The sequence below is a fragment of the Mauremys reevesii genome, linkage group 2 (assembly GCF_016161935.1).
Source record: "Mauremys reevesii isolate NIE-2019 linkage group 2, ASM1616193v1, whole genome shotgun sequence".
NCBI classification, from domain to species: domain Eukaryota; kingdom Metazoa; phylum Chordata; order Testudines; family Geoemydidae; genus Mauremys; species Mauremys reevesii.
This window is the reverse complement of record NC_052624.1, coordinates 192842764-192855106: the sequence shown is the minus strand read 5'-3', so window position 1 is coordinate 192855106 and position 12343 is coordinate 192842764. Positions and strand designations below refer to the sequence as shown.

Here is a 12343-nt window from a genome sequence, read left to right as displayed (position 1 = left end):
TTGCGCTCAAACATTTAGATGGACAAAACATCACACGATGAACCCATAGCTCACGTAGAAGTGACTGCTTTGAAACTGTTCTAGTTATGCAGTTCAATACCAGTCTAGTTTTTAAAACTTTCATATCCACACATATGCAGTAAATATACAACCAAGATCAGGCTTGCAGGAAACTGTGTACATGGAGAAACCTGTTTTGCAATACTTGTGAAGGTTTTTAAATGTGGATTTAGAAGCCCTACTTTAGGCACGGATTTAAAAAAAAATCTTGGCCATTGTATTTGGTGTTAGGTCATGTTGTGTTGTGTGTTAGTCTATAACAAAATACTGTGCATGGATATTCAAATATACCTCAGTTTTCACAAGTGGATAGACTAAAATGAATTTATGATCCCAAAGTATATAGGGAAGTAGGTGACTGTTTCCCATTAAGAATAATGATTGTTGCATGCCTAATTCACTGTGCATTTTACTGAAAAATACTGCCATTAGGCCTTATACTTTGAAATCTGAATGAAATGCAAATTGACATTTATTTATTAAAAGTATTTGATGTAATTAAATTTCTAATTAAATATTAATTAATGTAATTTTAATTGCATCAGGACAGTATTTGTAATCAGGTTAAACCAAAATGACAAGTTCTTATAACAGAGGATAAACAGAAAATGTGTATGTGGATAATGAAGATTTAGAATGCCCCCATCAACAGCATGATTACTTCAGCAGCCACATCCAGGAGATGGTTAATATTTGAGATATATGTAGTCCCAAGCTGCCAAGATAGCTCCTATAATAACTTGACACTCATGAATCTTTTGAGAGCAAGAGAGAGAGGAGGAGAGAGATGATACAGAGTAGGTGAGTAAATGACATTCAATGAAAGCATCTCTTTGATGAATTGTCAAATACAGTTTAATGGGTGCGAACAACTCTGAGACATAAATGTATCTCTGCTTGGAAGGATGTCACAGCCCACCCACCAGGGATTCTATCTTCCTGAGGTATTTTGAAAGTGCTGATCACCAAAGCAACTAGGTGCAGAACCTCTTTGAATTTCTAATGTTACTACTATGAGGGTGGAATAGCATTCTAAAAATCTTTGTCACAAAATACTGTAAGTCCTCTGCGTGTAGAACTTCAGTGCGAGCTCTGTACACAGAGGGCCTGCAGGCTCAGGACCACAGCTATTAAGATGACAACAGACCCTGCTGACCAGGATATACAAGAGAATGAAACAGACAGTGGGATGGAATTTTTAAAGCTAAGGCTTCAGCTCTATTAAAAGTATCCCTTGAACTATACCAGTATTACCAATGGACACTTTATTTAAATGTAGGATTTGATAGATATGAATTATATTGTGAGTATTAATTTAATATTTTAGCAATATGTCTTTAAAAGTTGGGCTATTACTACTTGGGTACTGTAGCTGGTTACCTCACAAGGGGTTTAGTGGCTACATTTACTGTACAAGTTAAGGGTGTGATTCCCCTGCTTGTGTACACATACTTGCACTAGCTCTCTTCAAGCTAGGATGAGTATAAATAGTAGTGTAACTGTAGTACCGCGCGCGGGTAGTAGTAGTGGCAGCAGAGGCACAGCTGAACCGTGTTGAGTACATACCCAGCAGTTTCAGTTGGATTTGTACTCAGCATGGTCCAGCTGAGCCTCTGCTGCCGTTTCCCATGCTACCATGGCTACAATGCTGTGTGTACTCACGCTAGCTTGATGAGAGCTAGCAAGAGCGTGTGGACAGAAACAGGAGAATCACATCCCTAGCTCATGGTGTAGACACAGCTCGTGTGTGCATGTAGATAAATTGAAACTGACAACTTGAAGACTGAAGTTTTTAATTTATATTCAAAACATGAATACCATAGAACGGGGCAATCAAGTATTTTTTGTCAAGGTCCAAATTTCTTGGGCAAGGTATAGTCAAGGTCCACACTCCAGAGAAAATAATACAAATATAATAACAACAATGAGAAGTAAATAAAAGGATTTTGCGGCCTGTTCAAAAGCATCTGGCAGTTTGGATTTGGTCCGCGGTCTGCATATTGACTACCCCTGCCATAGACCATGGCAATTCAACATTTCCCCCACTTCTTGCAGTTTACCTCAAAGCTTGTCTAGACAGACCACCTCTGTGTCGTGAGAATGTATTGGTAGTTTAGTCTTTATGGTCCATTCAGTCTTTGGTCTTTCTGCACTTAGAATGCCAACAAGTGTTTTTTAATTATGGTGGCTTTTTAAAAATGTGAACTTTTGCTCACTGGGAACTGGACTGAAACCACAAAACTCATTTGCCACCACTCAGCCAAATTATCTAGATGGTAAGCTGTTTTGGGCAGAAATTATTTCTCACTGTGTGTTGTACAGTGCCTAACACAATGAAGCCCTGATCTTAGAGATTTTAGATACTACTGACGACTATAATACAAATAAATACTGGTACTACTAATATAATATCATAGAATCCCCACATACAGATGAAAACATTTGCTCTCTCTTAATTTGGGATATGTCTACACTACAAAATTAGGTCGAATTTATAGAAGTTGCTTTTTCAGAAATCGTTTTTATACAGTAGATTGTGTGTGTGTCCCCACAAAAAATGCTCTAAGTGCATTAAGTTGGTGGTGCGCATCCACAGTACCAAGGCTAGCATCGACTTCCGGAGCGTTGCACTGTGGGTTAGCTATCCCACAGTTCCTGCAGTCTCCGCTGCCCATTGGAATGATGGCTAGCAGTCATAATGCAGTATCTTCTGCCGAGCACCCAGGAGATGATGATGGCTAGCAGGCGAACTGCACTGTCTGCTGCCACCGTAAAGATGTAAAAGATAGATGGAGTCGATCAAAATAAGAAATAGACCTAATTTGTTTTGTATTCATTTGCTTCCTTTCTCCCTCCCTCCCTCCCTCCATGAAGTCAATGGCCTGCTAAACCTAGGGTTTAGAGTTCAATCCTTGCGGGGGCCATTCTGTGTGACAGTTGTTTTGTGTTTCTCCTTGATGCAAAGCCACCCTCTTTGTGGACTTTAATTCCCTGTAAGCCATGTCATCAGTCGCCCCTCTCTCCATCAGAGCAGACAATCGTTTCGTGCCTTTTTTTCAGCCCAGACGTAATAGCACTGGAATCATGGAGCCCGCTCAGATCACTGCAGCAATTATGAGCACTGTAAACACCACACGCATTATCCTGCAGTATATGCAGAACCAGAACCTGCCAAAGCAAAATCAGGCGAGGAGGTGAAGGCAGTGTGGTGACAAGAGTGATGAGGACATAGACATGGACATAGACTTCCCACAAAGTATGGGCCCCGGCAATGTGCACATCATGGTGTTAATGGGGCGAGTTCATGCTGTAGAACGCCTGGGCCCGGGAAACGAGCACAGACTGGTGGGACCGCATAGTGTTGCAGGACTGGGATGATTCCCAGTGGCTGCAAAATTTTCGCATGCGTAAGGGGACTTTCATGGAACTTTCTGACTTGCTTTCCCCTGACCTGAAGCACCAGAATACCAAGATGAGAGCAGCCCTCACAGTTAAGAAGCAAGTGGCAATAGCTCTGTGGAAGCTTGCAACGCCAGACAGCTACCTGTCAGTCGGGCATCAATTTCGAGTGAGCAAATCTACTGTGGGGGCTGCTGTGATCCACATAGCCAACACAATCAAAGAGCTGCTGCTATCAAGGGTAGTGACTCTGGGAAATGTGCAGGTCATATTGGATGGCTTTGCTGCAATGGGATTCCCTAACTGTGGTGTAGACGGAACCCATATCCCTATCTTGGCACCGGAGCACCAAGCCAGCCAGTACATAAACCTCAAGGGGTACTTTTCAATGCTGCTGCAAGCACTGGTGGATCACAAGGGACATTTCACCAACATCAACGTGAGATGGCCGGGAAAGGTACATGACGCTTGTGTCTTCAGGAATTCTGGTCTGTTTCAAAAGCTGCAGGAAGGGACTTTCTTCCCAGATCAGAAAATAACCGCTGGGGATGTTGAAATGCCTATAGTTATCCTTGGGGACTCAGCCAACCCCTTAATGCCATGGCTCATGAAGCCATACACAGGCAGCCTGGACAGTAGTCAGGAGCTGTTCAACTATAGGCTGAGCAAGTGCAGAATGGTGATAGAATGTGCATTTGGATGTTTAAAAGTGTGCTGGCACAGTTTACTGACTCAGATAGACCTCAGCGAAACCAATATTTCCATTGTTATTACTGCTTGCTATGTGGTCCACTATCTCTGTGAGAGTAAGGGGGAGATATTAATGGTGGAGTGGGAGGTTGAGGCAAATCGCCTGACCACTGATTACATGCAGCCAGACACCAGGGCAGTTAGAAGAGTACAGAAGGGTGCGGTGCGCATCAGAGAAGCTTTGAAAACCAGTTTCATGACTGGCCAGGCCATGGTGTGAAAGTTCTGCTTGTTTCTCCTTGATTGAACCCTCCCTCCCCCACCGCACCCCCCCTTGGTTCACTCTACTTCCCTGTAAGCTAGCCACCCTCCCATCCCCCTTTCAATCACCACTTGCAGATGCAATAAAGTCATTGTTACTTCACGTTCATGCATTCTTTATTAATTCATCACACAAATAGGGGGATAACTGCCAAGGTAGCCTGGGAGGGGTTGGGGAGAAGGGAAGCACCGGGTGGGGTGGGGGAAGGAGGGAAGGACAAGGCCACACTGCACTTAAAATTTTTAAAACTTATTGAAGGCCAGCCTTATGTTGCTTGCGCAATCCTCTGGGGTGGAGTGGCTGGGTGGCCAGAGCCTCCCCCCTCACCCACGTTCTTGGGCGTCTGGGTGAGAAGGCAATGGAACTTGGGGAGGAGGGCTGTTGGTTACACAGGGGCTGTAACGGCGGTCTGTGCTCCTGCTGCCTTTCCTGCAGCTGGAGCATATGCTGGAGCAGCAGCCGGAGCGTCGACTCTTGCCTTCTGTCAGCAAGCTCTCTGAACTGTCCAGTGCCTCCTTAATACGCTTCTGTATAGTAATGACATATCATATTACCAATTCAGTTAACTGCTAAAGGAATTTTTATTGTTGAAATATGGCTATAATTTGAAACATATTTGCTGGTGCTTTCTTTGAAGCTTATGAATTATGCAGGGCAGTTTGAGGTTTAGCAATACTTTTATTTATGATCTCATAGTCCTTTCTACAGCAACACATTGTGATCTAATGTATACTGTAATTACAAGGTGGAGGACCTAGGCTGACTTTAGTGCACATATATCTTAACGCATTGTCAGGAAGGTAGTAAAATGACAAAAAGTGTATCTTTATTTTTATGTATAATGTTAATGTTGAACTTTTTGGTAGAATACAAATGCATATATGAACTATCTAATTGGGCACCTCAATTTAAATGATGTATTTTCATGTGATTTAATTCTAGTTTGCCAATTTATTGATACTCAAAGGAACAGCAGTCTCATGAGAAGACAGGACTCCATAATACTGAAATGCTATTTACAGAGAATTCGCTGTTCCCAGCCACCTCTACAGTGTTAACACTGGCCACAATGGCAACAAAAAGAACTGGAAAACTCCCATTTAATTTAAAGTAGGGCTGTCAAATAATTGCAGTTAACTCAGTGATTAACTAAAAACAAATTAATCGCAGTTTTGATTGCACTGTTAGTGCTAATTGTTATCTTTTCTTGAATATTCCATTCTTTCACAACATCCAAGAAACACTCTATACATGTTTCAGCCCAATGTCTCTCTTCAGTATGCATTACTGTTAAAGCAAATGACTGCAATGTCCATGAAGCATCAGTCAGGTTTGCCATGACTCCAAGATAGCCCAGTGATCACCAGTCAAAGCAACAGGTAGTGCATTTTTGAGAAGCTCCAACTTTGTAGTCTTCTCATTGTGATACAGGTCATGTATTCATGATGTAATGGTTCCTCAGGAGGGCCAAGTGTATGACTGATTGGAAGGTGCCATTTGAATAACATCTCTTAGCCCTTTGTCCTTTACAGTGTTGAGTGGTCTGCAGTCAATAGCTATCCACTTTGTAATAGCATTGGTTTAGCTGTTTCACTTTGTTTGATCCATGGGCTTGTAGCAATCCTGAAACACTGTAAGCATACTCAGTCATGGCTGGTGGGATTCATTTGCTGTCAGTGGGTTATCTGTAGCATAAGAACTGGAGGCGAAAGCACGTAGATGGTACTGCAGACTTGAAGTACTTTGATGGTATTGGAACGTAGCCTTGCAATAGCTACATATAACATCTTTTTATCTAGTGTGATGAAAACACTGATTAATCATGACTAATTTTTTTTTATCACTTGACAGCCCTACTTATCAAGGTCAGTCTTGAAACAAGTTAGTATTTTGCCCCCACTATTCCCCTTGGAAGGCTGTTCCAGAACTTCACTTCACTGACGGTTAGAAACTTTCTTCTAACTTCAAGCCTAAACTTGTTGATGGCCAATTCATATCCATTTGTTCTTGTACTACCTCTGGCCCTTAACTTAAATAGCACCTCTCTCTTCCTGATGTTATCCTTCTGACATATTTATAGAGAACAGTCAGACCTCCCTTCAGCCTTCGTTTTGTTTGGCTAAACAAGCCAAGATCCTTAAGTCTCCTCTTGTAAGGCAATTTCTCCATTCCTCTGATCATCCTAGCAGCCCTTCTTTGAACCTGTTCCAGTTTGAAATCATCTTTATTAAGCATGGGAGACCAGATTTGCATCCAGTACTCCAGATGAGGTCTCACCAATACTTTGTACAATGCCTGTCTCTACTGGAAACATCTTGCATAATGCATCCTAAGATTGAATTAGCCTATTTCACAGCTTCATCATACGGGCAGCTGATAGTTATCAACCAATATACCTAATTCTTACTTCTCGTCTGTTACTTCCAACTGAGAATTCCCCATGACCTTTCACTTTGCACAAGGGCTGTCAATTAAGGATTAATTCACAGAATGATTAACACATTGCAGGTAGTGGGGGGCTGGAGCCCCAGAGCTCCACAGGCAGGAGCCCAGAACGCTGCACCCCCAAGGGGGTTTGAAGCCCAGAGCCCTGTGCCGGGCTGAAGCTCCAGAGGCAGCCGGGGAGCTGAAGGCTGGAGACCTGTGCCCTGAGGGAGACTAAAGCCCAGATTTTTTTTTTTTAAATCTTGATAGCCCTAATTTAAAGATAGCATTAGAAAACATATAACACTACATGTTTTATCTAATAAACATAGGGAGCTATGGCTGCTCAGGATCTCTGAAAATCAAGCCACTGATTTAGGTCCCTGACTTTCTTTTGAGTGCACAAATTTTGGCCAATATATTTAACAGAAGCAGCTGTGACCCACTTCAATAAACAAGTATACTACTAATTAATGAAGTATCATATGGGGTGTATTCAGTCGTGGAATGCAACCTTTCGTTCTATGGCTTCTGCCAGTCAAACTTTGGAAATGTAGATTTTCTCCCTCAAATCTGCAGAGCCCTTTTAACTATAATTAATTGCCCATAAATCTTCACACTAGGAAAGATGCAATTAAAATTTACTCTCTCAGAAGAAAAAATCTTCTTAGGGGATTGTACCATTTTTTTTTCTTAATGATATAAAACATTTTAGTCCCTTTTCACATTTTATAATGTCCTTGGGGTTGAGGTCATGCACGCAGAGCAGGTGCACTAAAAAAAGTCAACATTTTCCTCATTGTAATAGTTCCACATTACTGTAGAAAATTCTTTTATTTAAAAAAACCTGATTCAGGTTCCATTGTAAAACTTCCATAAGTTTAAATGAGAGCAGAACAGCCCCCAAATATAAGCCTCAGTGGTGAGACTTTCCCATGGTATATGGTGATAAAATGTTGACTTTTACAGTGCTATAACTCCAGGAAATTGATTATTTTATAGATTGCATTCAAGATGGGCCCAAAGTAAAACTCCAGGTTCAAGCCCCGGAACCTTAGGAGTGTTAAAAATTTGGGTCCAAATTTTGCCAGTGGCTCATATTTCAATAATAGACTGAGGGCTAGTCTACACTTACGCGCCGGCGGTCGACGCGTGAGTCGTTTCCGAACTATCGTCGAACTATCTGCCTGATCTAGACGCCGACGAACGAAACTCCGCGCTACCACCGAACTCTCGGCAGCCCCAGCGCAGCTGGAGTTAGCAGAGTCCGGAGGAGAGTTCGGTTCGTTCGCGTCGTGGCGCCCTGGTTTTCAATGAACTAGGGTTTCAGCATCATTCTCTCACATTCTGGAATTTGTTGTCCTAGTGTGACCCCCGTTCTTAGTGTGTGTTAGTGAAGCCAAAACCCTAGATCTGAATTTGCTGAACTTTAGGGCATTGAAAATCCAAATGCAGAATTTGCAGTTTGTGCTGATTTTTTGTTACTTAAAACAATTTCTCTGCTTTTCATTCATGGGTATTATATTTTCTATGAAATATAGTAACAATATTAATATATGTTGGGAGAAGGCAAATGGAATGGAAAATAGAATACAGTACACTGGAACAAAAAACATTTAGCAGAGATATTGACCAAAGTGTACAGGCAAGCAGCTTTGAAGTAAAGCACCAAAATCCATATTTAGGTAATTCTATCAAAACTGCCTGATTTTCAGAGGCTAAGCAACTGAAAATGAAGCCACTTATTTCTTTTGAGCATGTAAAGTGCAATATACATATTAAACAGTATTGATGATTAAATTTGAATTTAGGAGCTTATCTTTAAGCACCCAACTTTGAAAACTATGGCATATTGCTCACTTGCTCTCAGGAGATGGATTAAGACTAAATGGAGTTCATATCCAACAGGGTTTTACCTTCCAAGACATACTCTTCTTCCCAGCCTAGCATCCTCTTGACAAAATTTTTTCAGCCTGCTCCCTGTTTCTTCCATGTCATCTCTTGTCTGCTTCTGAATCCTAAGTCTTTGATGCTACTCGTTCAGCCTTTCTTCAGTCTCATTCTGTAGAGTCTGGGCCTTTGGTGGTAGACATTGTAGAGCTAAGGAACCTGATTTAATCCATCCCTGATTATGTTTAGGACTTTTTGTTAATATGTGGGAGTTGCAGTATATTCACTCTAATGTGTATGTGGGACACTTAAGACATACTCCAACTGTTAATTCTGTTTATCCCTCTATTTCTCTTTCAAATGTCTGTTCTTTACAGTGATTTTTAAAATGTTTCTAGAACAAAATTAGAAGGAATAAAAGGAAACAACTTAGGTATTTCTGTCAAACGTTTCTTGTTCTTTTATAGATAGAAGGTTGGTGGAAATGGAAATTAAAACTAAGGCTATATCTACAATTGGAGCTGGGGTGTGATTTCCAGCTTGTGTAGACTAGCCCTTACTGAGTTAGTGCGCTAAAAATAGAAGTGTAGCCACAGTACCATGGGTGATTGCACAAATCTTTCTTGACCCCATGAGTATGTACTTGAAGCAACTACTCGTGCTACCGCTCGTCACTGTCCATGTGGCTATAGTACTATTTTTAGTATGCTAGCTCGATGGGAATTAGTGCAAACATATTTACACGCGCTGGGAATCCACACTTCTTGCTCCAAGTGTAGACGTAGCCGAAGAACAAAGGTATCCGCTTAATGTCTGTTCACCCACATCCGCTGACTCCATCATTTTTAATAACATATCAAATACTATTATCTCATGTGCCACTGCTCCATATGTTAGTGGAGAGGACTTCAGTATTATTTTTTTAATTCTATGCTGAACTATAAGATCTGTCTCATATTACGATCTTTAAAATCGCTGATTGGAGAATTAAACCACATTCTTCTAAAACATTCATAACATTTACTTAATGACTGAGTTCTCTGTAATACCGTAATCTATACTTGAGTTCATATTTAATGTCTCCACAGGGAACACTGTTTTGTCAGGTTATGCCCATATTCAACTTGAACAGATTTAAAATGATCCTCGGGTATTGAAGAAAGTAGATGACAATTAAATACAATTCTATTACAGGATCATACCTGTTGCTCTAAGTTAAAAACAAAATTAGATTGCCTTTTTCTTACAAATATGTGCTCAGATGTCATGAGAGGAAGAATTGGATCAAGATTGGATGCTTTTCCAAAAAAACAAACAAACAAACAAAAAAAACTCTAAGAATCATTTGGGGGACATCCCATGGCCTGTGTTATATAGGAGATCAGACTAGATGATCACAATGGTTCCTTCTGATCTTGGAATCAATGAATCTGAATGAGATTTTTTTTCTTCTCTGTTGATCTTGAAAAGAAAAATACTTCAAAATTGGAGCATATCTTAAAACCCCTGTTTTTGTAAAATTTCACAGCTCTCCTCCAGCATGTGGCCTTGCTATTGTGTTTTAAATTTAGGTAGTACTATTCTGAATCAAATTATGCAGGCCATAGAACAATAGAAATGTAGGGCGGAAGGGACCTCAAGAGATTATCTAGTCCATTCTCCCTTCCCCCCAGGTCTGAGGAAGGACCTTATATACCTACACATTTTCTAGCTAACGCTCTCAAATTCATAAAACGAAATAAAAGTAGTGGAATATTAGGTTTAGTCATGAAAGTCAAAGAAAGTATGCTGACAGGTTCATAAATGTATGTGTATCAATCAGATTCTGCTGGCATTGAAACCTTTTCTTGTTGGCCTTTCAATGCCAATTTTAGATAAGTCAGTCCAAAATTATGTGCAAGAGCCAGTCTTTGCAAATGAAATGAAATTAATTGCAAAATAACTGGAGTCATAAAGGGATCTCGATCCAGTTGGATTCCCTGCTGTGGTCAGTATAATATGTAAAAATCAACTGCCATCAGAACTTAATGTTCTTTTTGATTAGACGGAAACCAATGCTGCTTCAAATGCTTCTTTCACAGAAGAAATGCTAACGAAATCTAGAGACCCTCTCAACTGTAAAAATTATTTCCTAATCTCACAGATCACTGGGAAGTGATTAACACCCCAATCTCTCAAGGTCAGACCCATAGTATTTCTCTTTCCTTTGCATCTCACCTTTTCAGAAATGTTTGTCCTAACCAAGTTTCTATGGAATAACAAGCTGGCGGTGATAGTTATTAGAAAACTTCTTTCCAAGGAAATGGGCAGAGGTTGAATTTTATTTTAAAGTAAGATGTATTTTGAATTCTTCATCATATAGATTGTCCCTCTGCCTACTGGTGAAAATCATGCAGGTATTTCTTATTTTCTCAGTGCTGGTTTGCGCATGGCCTTTGGGCCGCTGCAGAGGGACTGAGAGTGAGAAAAGTTTTCCCTACCTTGTACAGGTGCACTAGGGCCACTAACTATAGCACTCCCTGCACTTCCTATACTCTGGGGATTCCAAAGATTGCTCATTCCTGATCCTGCCTAGAGAGCGGGAGTCTGAAATGGGGCACAGAAGAAGCAGAGTTCTGATCTGCATTATCCTATGGAACATGGCTAGCAGACAAGAGGACCAATTTCGTCCATACCTTTCCCATAAAACAAGGGTGCCCAACCTACAGCCTCGGGGCCAAACACTGCCCACCAGAGCATTTCTTAAGGCCCGCGGCTTGCTTCAACACAATATACTAATGGTCGATTCAGTAGCACTTTGTCGTCATGTGTACATCATTTTAGTTTACACAAGTATGCAAATAGACAATACTGTACATAGGTTGTTTCTGTCTAAATACATATGAAACAAGCTGAATTTAAAATATATAAATCAATACAGGTGACTTCAAATCTTAGTAAATATGTAGAATCTGTTTGGCCCACACAAGGTTGCACTTAGATTTATGATGCCCTCCTGTGTAATAAGGTTGGGCATTAGTGGAAGGAGACTGCATTACCTCTTGTGCACAAGGGTGCTGCAGCACAAGTTATCACAGTGAATCACAGTCTCCCAGTGGAGCTCTGCACTTTCATCAGGGCTGTGGTCTAAAAGCTGCAATCTTGTGCTCGCTATTCTGCATGAAAGATTGTTCTGTGTCTTGTCTTGTTTAGTTTAGATTGTACACTCTTTGAGGTTGGGAGTATGTCTTAATCTATATCACAACATGCTGTGTGGATGATGTAGGCTGTGCAAGGATCAGATATAATGTCAAATAATGTCACCATTATTTACATTAAATTGTTTATTACACAAGTAGTTCAATTTCAGTAGGACTATTATTCAATAAGGTACTATTCAGTGTGAGTAAGGGTAGATTCTGGCCCTAGATGGTTTTTAATTATGATAAACTCAGAGTACTACTTTTGTCATTTGAGGTGATTGTTGCTATGATTTACTCCTTATGTCATTGTTGCACAGCAAGTGGCATAATAGTGTACATAAATGACTTGCATGCATGTTATATGCTAGTTTGTTTT

General features: G+C 40.6%; 1 protein-coding gene across 1 annotated transcript in view; it reads left to right on the top strand.

The window, feature by feature from the left end:
• Window positions 1-12343, top strand: part of DOK6 (docking protein 6) — a 395394-nt gene that overhangs the window by 30789 nt on the left and 352262 nt on the right. The window lies entirely within an intron of this gene.